General features: G+C 53.6%; 2 non-coding genes across 2 annotated transcripts; both read left to right on the plus strand.

Moving 5' to 3' along the window:
- The first annotated feature begins 3,423 nt into the window (after positions 1–3,423).
- Positions 3,424–5,238, plus strand: LOC144111585 (small subunit ribosomal RNA). The gene has a single exon (XR_013310111.1). It is a non-coding gene; the product is annotated as a small subunit ribosomal RNA (ribosomal RNA).
- Positions 5,239–6,795: 1,557 nt separating this feature from the next.
- Positions 6,796–6,948, plus strand: LOC144111688 (5.8S ribosomal RNA). The gene has a single exon (XR_013310145.1). It is a non-coding gene; the product is annotated as a 5.8S ribosomal RNA (ribosomal RNA).

Genomic DNA, 6,948 nt, shown 5'->3' on the forward strand with positions numbered 1-6,948 from the left:
TAATGAATCACCGGTTTCTTATTACGTGGTTCATTGCTCCAACTAATGTGATGGCCCTGGAATTCCAGCTTGATGTCAAGAAATCTGATAGTGCTGTCTACTGGCACCTCGTGAGATACGATTAGAGGAAACATAGTCGAAGTGAAAGTATGCAAAATATTCTGAAGGTCTGAGTGGAACGCCTGCCTATGGCTATTTATGACCACGAGATAATCATCGACATACCGAAACGTCCTTATAACAGATGAGCTGGGAAGGATGGAAGCCAAGGTCCTGTCTGTAGACGCCAGAAAAATGTCACTGAGTATGGGTGCTAAACATGATCCTATGGGTATTCCAGATTTTTGGAGGTAAATGTGCTCGTTTCATGCACAGTAGGTTGAGGAGAGGTACCTTGAAAGTAACTCGAGAAAGCCTTGTACAGACATTTGCAGTGCTTGTCATCCTGAATTTGAAAACTGCAAAATCATAGGAAGCCACTCGGATCAAATAACTAGGGAAGCCTTCAACATAAAATCCAATAAATACACCTGCGTCACTGCGCCATCTGTAGTTTTATCAGAAAAAGAAGTGGCGTACCTCTCAAGAAAAGAAAAAGAAAACGGATGAATGTGTGAGTTATGTGCCTGGTTATCCGTTTCAAGCGCATGTCAGTTGTTAAATTTTGTTCACACTGCTTAAATCCTTGTCACCTTCAGATGCCTTCCACCTGTTGATTGTATTCGGTTTTTGTTATTCATGGCATTGTACGTGTTATTCACGTGTCGTAGCGTTTTTATGGTTCTTTACACCATGGCTTGTCATCTGTTGAGGTTTATCTTGTTTTATCTTCACCCCTTACGGTTTTATCGATTTTATCGGCCATTTACACCTCTTTGACGTTGACTGCCTCTGATTGTATCTGGTACTTCCTTCCTATATATAGTGTTCACTTTCCGCTTAATAAAATCAGTTGTAAGTCAGCGCTCGTGTCGTCGGTTCTTCCCTTGGTCCCTGTCCTGTGTGCGCTGTTTTTTCTAGAATGACTACCTACCAACTCGCCCAGTCTTCCACATTGGTCTGTTCTGATATTTTTTTGTTGTTTTTTTCTACGCACGCATTCAGTTTCTATAGTTAATGTTTGATTTGTCTTCTCTTGCACTGTCCTTTTCTGTGATTTTTTAGACGTGTTTTCTGAGTAATAAGAATGGAGTGAACGTTTATACTTGAAAGTTGTGCTCTACAAACATTGTGGTCATTATAACTTGTATCTGTGTGTGTATATAAGTGCTCCTTGCTGTTGCGTTCGAGTGGTGCATAGGGCCCAGTGAGGCGGATTGATTTTCGCCGTTGGTCTGCCCTCTGCACCAAGGCACCGTGTTGTCGGACTTTCGTGAATAAATAAAGAAAATCTAAAAAAATACGCGTTGCCCTCTACACTACTCCAGCATCCGGAGACTTGGTGTGTTTCTCGCAAGCGAACTAATTGTGGTCAACAAATGTTAAGCTACAGGTTGCCGAAGTCACTAAATGACATTACTCGATGTGACATCGACGTGCTCACTGGTTTTTTTTTGTTTTTTTGAGAAACCTGCCTGAGATGTTTTTGTGCGCCTCTATGTCTTTCTGTAATAAGCGGTGTACGGCGTTTTCTTTTTCTTTTACTGTTGCAATTGTATCTTTTTGGGTTTCTTGTTTTGGATTTGTTTTAACCCTGGTTCATTTATAAGCATTCACTTCCGCCCTGCTGCAGCCTCTGTAACGGCACTGTGGTCGGTCAAGCTGACCCTGAGAAGCTTTTTCCCCTTGTATCTCTCACAACAATTGTATCTCCTTGTTTGTGGAAATAAATTCAAACTCAAACTCGTCCGCCTGCTTCTTCACTAGCCGAAGATAGAGGCGTTCAGGCGGTCTCGCCTGGGGCGGACGCGATAGAGTTCAAGTTTTTGCCGCTCTCCCGCAAATCGGAGGCGCACGACTTTTCCATCGCAGGATAGGTCTCGGAGCGGCAAATCGTTTGGTGCCACATTCGTCTCTCTCTTCTTGCACCATCGAAAGATACAAGCGATAAGCGCTCGCCCCTGCACAAAGGGTTCCTCGCCCCGGTAACGTTTGGGAATTTTTGGCGGCCGTATCAAGCCTCGGAGGCGTGCGAATTTGGCATCGGCTTACTTGGCGCGAAAGCGCGAAGCTTTTGCCACCCTCTTCGCCTCTGTGCTTTATATCTATCCGAAGATACGGGCGTTTAGGCTGTCTGGCTCGGGCAGTGTTCAACGACATTTACAAACTTCGCGTTCGTTTCGTTAGGCGGGGCCGTACAATTTTTACAACAGCGTGTAGCCCATGGAAAGACGAAGAATTTGATACCTTTTGCTCCGCTCTAGTGCGTCGCCCGGCGGAGTTATAGCAGTTCAAGGGAGGCCGCCCCGGCTGACCCGCGCAGATCTGGGTACTTATCGCTGCATATATAAGGGGGTCATACCGCCGCTGCAGACGCGGAGGCGTAGAGTGCGCGCTTCGTCGGCGAAGTCCGAAACGCGCCTCTCGACGCCCCGGAGGCGCATTTGTGCATTTGGCGACCTCGGCCCATGGAATTTGCACGAGTTCGCGCACGATTTGTGCGACGCTTGCCCCGAAAGCGTCTCGAGTACGGCGTTTAGCGCGGCGGCAAAGCCCACGAGTATGGATCGTGTGGTGCGCCGCGATGCCGGCCGCGCTGCCGCGCCCGCGATTTGGCCAGGTCCCGCGGCGGAACCGCGGTACCGACAGAGGGGCCGATAGCGCCACGGCAAAGTCCACGAGTTCGGCTCGCGCGGGGCGCCGCGAAACGCGCGCGCCGCGTTGCCGCCGATGGGTGCCGCACGATTTGCGCGGCTCTTGCGGCGAAGGCGCCTCGAGCACGGCGCCAAGCGCCACGGCAAAGTCCACGAGTTCGGCTCGCGCGGGGCGCCGCGAAACGCGCGCGCCGCGATGCCGCCCGATGGGCGCGCACGATGGGCCCCACGGCATTCGTCTGCAGCCTCATCCGCGTCTGCGATAGGGGCTGGTTGTCGGACGACGCTGTTCCCACGTGTTACGAAGTGTGTTCCGTGCTACCCGGACTCGATTCCGTGCGACTGCGCCGAAGACGCGGGCGTGTCCCGTCGTCTGGCGGCTAGGCCGTCTCGGCTGCGCAGCAAGCGCCGTCCAGTGCCTGAACGCCGCGGCCCTAGCGGCCGCGTGCGCACTGGTGGGCGCGTTACAAATGCTTTGCCTAAGGACGCGTGCTCTTGCCGCGCGGTGATAACCGGGCCTTCGGGTCGGATGCCGCAGCGAGCTCGAACGATGTACGGGCAGCGAGAGCTGCCGCGAAAAAGATGCGCGTCGGGCGCCGAGGGGTGAGCGGGGCCACGATCGGCCGTGACAGGGCTCCCTTGAGGAGCGACAAGGGTTTGCCTATGCATCTACCTGGTTGATCCTGCCAGTAATCATATGCTTGTCTCAAAGATTAAGCCATGCATGTCTAAGTACATGCCGAAATAAGGCGAAACCGCGAATGGCTCATTAAATCAGTTATGGTTCCTTAGATCGTTTCTTTCTACTCGGACAACTGTGGCAATTCTAGAGCTAATACATGCATTGAGCCTGAAGGCCTTTGGCTGACGGGCGCTTTTATTAGACCAAGACCCATCGGGTTCTGCCCGTACTGTGTGGTGACTCTGGATAACTTTGTGCTGATCGCATGGCCATAAGCCGGCGACGTTTCTTTCAAGTGTCTGCCTTATCAACTTTCGATGGTAAGTTACTTGCCTACCATGGTTGTTACGGGTAACGGAGAATCAGGGTTCGATTCCGGAGAGGGAGCCTGAGAAACGGCTACCACATCCAAGGAAGGCAGCAGGCGCGCAGATTACCCACTCCCGGCACAGGGAGGTAGTGACGAAAAATAACAATACGGGACTCTTTTGAGGCCCCGTAATTGAAATGAGTACACTCTAAATCCTTTAACGAGGATCAATTGGAGGGCAAGTCTGGTGCCAGCAGCCGCGGTAATTCCAGCTCAAATAGCGTATACTAAAGCTGCTGCGGTTAAAAAGCTCGTAGTTGGATCTCAGTTCCAGACGAGTAGTGCATCTACCCGATGCGACGGCTCGGACTGAACATCATGCCGGTCCTCTCTTGGTGCCCTTCTTTGGTGCGTCTCGAGGAGGCCTGCGCTTTTACTTTGAAAAAATTAGAGTGCTCAACGCAGGTGAGTCGCCTGAATAAACTTGCATGGAATAATAGAACAAGACCCCGTTTCTGTTCTGTTGGTTTTTGGAATACGGGGTAATGATTAAAAGGGACAGACGGGGGCATTCGTATTGCGGCGCTAGAGGTGAAATTCTTGGACCGTCGCAAGACGAACTACTGCGAAAGCATTTGCCAACAATGTTTTCTTTGATCAAGAACGAAAGTCAGAGGTTCGAAGGCGATCAGATACCGCCCTAGTTCTGACCATAAACGATGCCAACCAGCGATCCGCCTGAGTTACTCAAATGACTCGGCGGGCAGCTTCCGGGAAACCAAAGTAGTTGGGTTCCGGGCGAAGTTTGGTTGCAAAGCTGAAACTTAAAGGAATTGACGGAAGGGCACCACCAGGAGTGGAGCCTGCGGCTTAATTTGACTCAACACGGGAAAACTTACCCGGCCCGGACACTGGGAGGATTGACAGATTGAGAGCTCTTTCTTGATTCGGTGGATGGTGGTGCATGGCCGTTCTTAGTTGGTGGAGCGATTTGTCTGGTTAATTCCGATAACGAACGAGACTCTAGCCTATTAAATAGGTGCGGGGTTCCCAGCACCTAACAATCTTCTTAGAGGGACAAGCGGCTCCTAGCCGCACGAAACAGAGCAATAACAGGTCTGTGATGCCCTTCGATGTCCGGGGCCGCACGTGCGCTACACTGAAGGAAGCAGCGTGTCTTTATCCCTGTCTGAAAAGACTGGGTAACCCGTGGAACTTCCTTCGTGATTGGGATAGGGGCTTGCAATTGTTCCCCTTGAACGAGGAATTCCCAGTAAGCGCGAGTCATAAGCTCGCGTTGATTACGTCCCTGCCCTTTGTACACACCGCCCATCGCTACTACCGATTGAATGATTTAGTGAGGTCTTCGGACCGATGTCCGGCGCGGCCTTTCGGTTTCGCCGGTTTATTGGAAAGATGACCAAACTTGATCATTTAGAGGAAGTAAAAGTCGTAACAAGGTTTCCGTAGGCGAACCTGCGGAAGGTTCATTACCGGATTGTGCTTGTCACACCCGGCGCCGCCCCCGCTTATAAGCGGGGGAAGGCCTCAACCGCGGAGTTGCGAGATTCTGATGCCGCATCTCCGCAAAAATTGTTACGCCCAGCGGAGGTCCGTCACCAAGGGAATGTCGGACGGACTGCTTCCGTGGGTTCGAACGGCGTAACGCACCAATCTGGTGGGCTTTCGGTCTTCCACACTCGTTGTCGGAGAGGCTCGAACGTAGCCGGTAGGCTGGCCGAGGGAAAAGGCCGGCCCGCTGCCAAGGGAACGGCGGCGGCTGCTGCGAAGTACGAAAGTAACCGCAGCTCGCTGGCTCTCGTTAGAGTTGCGACCGAGTCGGTAGGCCGGCCGAGGGAAAGGCCGGCCCGCCGCCAAGGGAACGGCGGCGGCTGCTGCGGAGTACGAGAGGAAACGCGGCTCGCTGGCTCATGAGAGTCGCGACGGAGTCGGTAGGCTGGCCGAGGGAAAGGCTTGCCCGCCGCCAAGGGAACAGCGGCGGCTGCTGCGGAGTACGAGAGGAAACGCGGCTCGCCGGCTCCGGAAAAGTAACTCTTCGCAACAACGCGCGGGCGGCGGGACGCGTGCGGCCCAGTACTTATAAGGAACGGCCGCTGCAAGAGGTCTCGCAGTGCGGGCGCGATGTCTGAAGCCGTGCCGGCGGGGCGAAAGGAGGCACAGGGAAAAAAGGGACGAGGGGTTATAATCCCGCATTTTGAACGCACCTGCGGCAGCGGGGTTCTCCTGCTGCTTCGTCCTTCCCAGCCTTCGAGTAGTCTGCCGGTGCGATACCGAAACGCCGTCCATGGCACTGTGGCCGGTGGACTCCTGTTGCGGGAGTAGTCTGACGAACGCCCGTCTGGCGGCTGTCCAAGTACGCGCTGCGTAGCCACGGCTAGGCGGTGCCTGTCTCTTAAGCGAAGCAATGATGTGGCGAAATGGTCGGATAGGGCGCAGCACGAGGGCGCACCCTTGGGGCGGCGGACTCGAGGGGCATTTCTGAGCTAAAGATGACCCCTTCCCCAAAGAGGGCGCAGCGGTGGGCGGCAAAGAACCGTCCACACAGAGCTACCGCTGCTTGGGAGTCCGGGGGTGACGTCGCTGCGAACACAACGGCAGAACAAACGTGCTCGGGGAACGGCGCAAAAGCTCTGTGTTATTGCCCAATTGATGACGAAGTTACCGGTGTGCTTCCTGGTGAACCGATGGTCGTCGGACCCGTGCGACCGCTTAAACAAAACGGGCTGAACAGCAAACCGTGAAGAGCAAAAAAACGGCACCAGCGAAGACCGGAACTTGAGAGCGCCGTGCACGTCTGCCTTAGGGTTGCCAAATGCCTCGTCGTCTCTAGCGACGCGCAAGCCATTGTCGCACACAAGCTTCGAAGAGACCTTGCTCGCCTCGGCTTTGAGGCACCGCGCAAGCATGCCGAACGGACGGCTGCTGGAACGTGGAATTGTCGGACGAAACTGCAGTCGGGGAGGCCAGGGGAGGAGCCCGGTGCCTAAAACCCTGGTTGTACTGTACGGAATTGAACAAACCAAATGCACGACTCTAAGCGGTGGATCACTCGGTTCTCGGGTCGATGAAGAACGCAGCCAGCTGCGAGACTTGGTGTGAATTGCAGGACACACTGAGCACTGATTCTTCGAACGCACATTGCGCCCTTGGGTCTTCCCTTGGGTTCGTCTGTCTGAGGGTCG

The sequence above is a fragment of the Amblyomma americanum genome, chromosome 11 (assembly GCF_052857255.1).
Source record: "Amblyomma americanum isolate KBUSLIRL-KWMA chromosome 11, ASM5285725v1, whole genome shotgun sequence".
Classification (NCBI taxonomy): domain Eukaryota; kingdom Metazoa; phylum Arthropoda; class Arachnida; order Ixodida; family Ixodidae; genus Amblyomma; species Amblyomma americanum.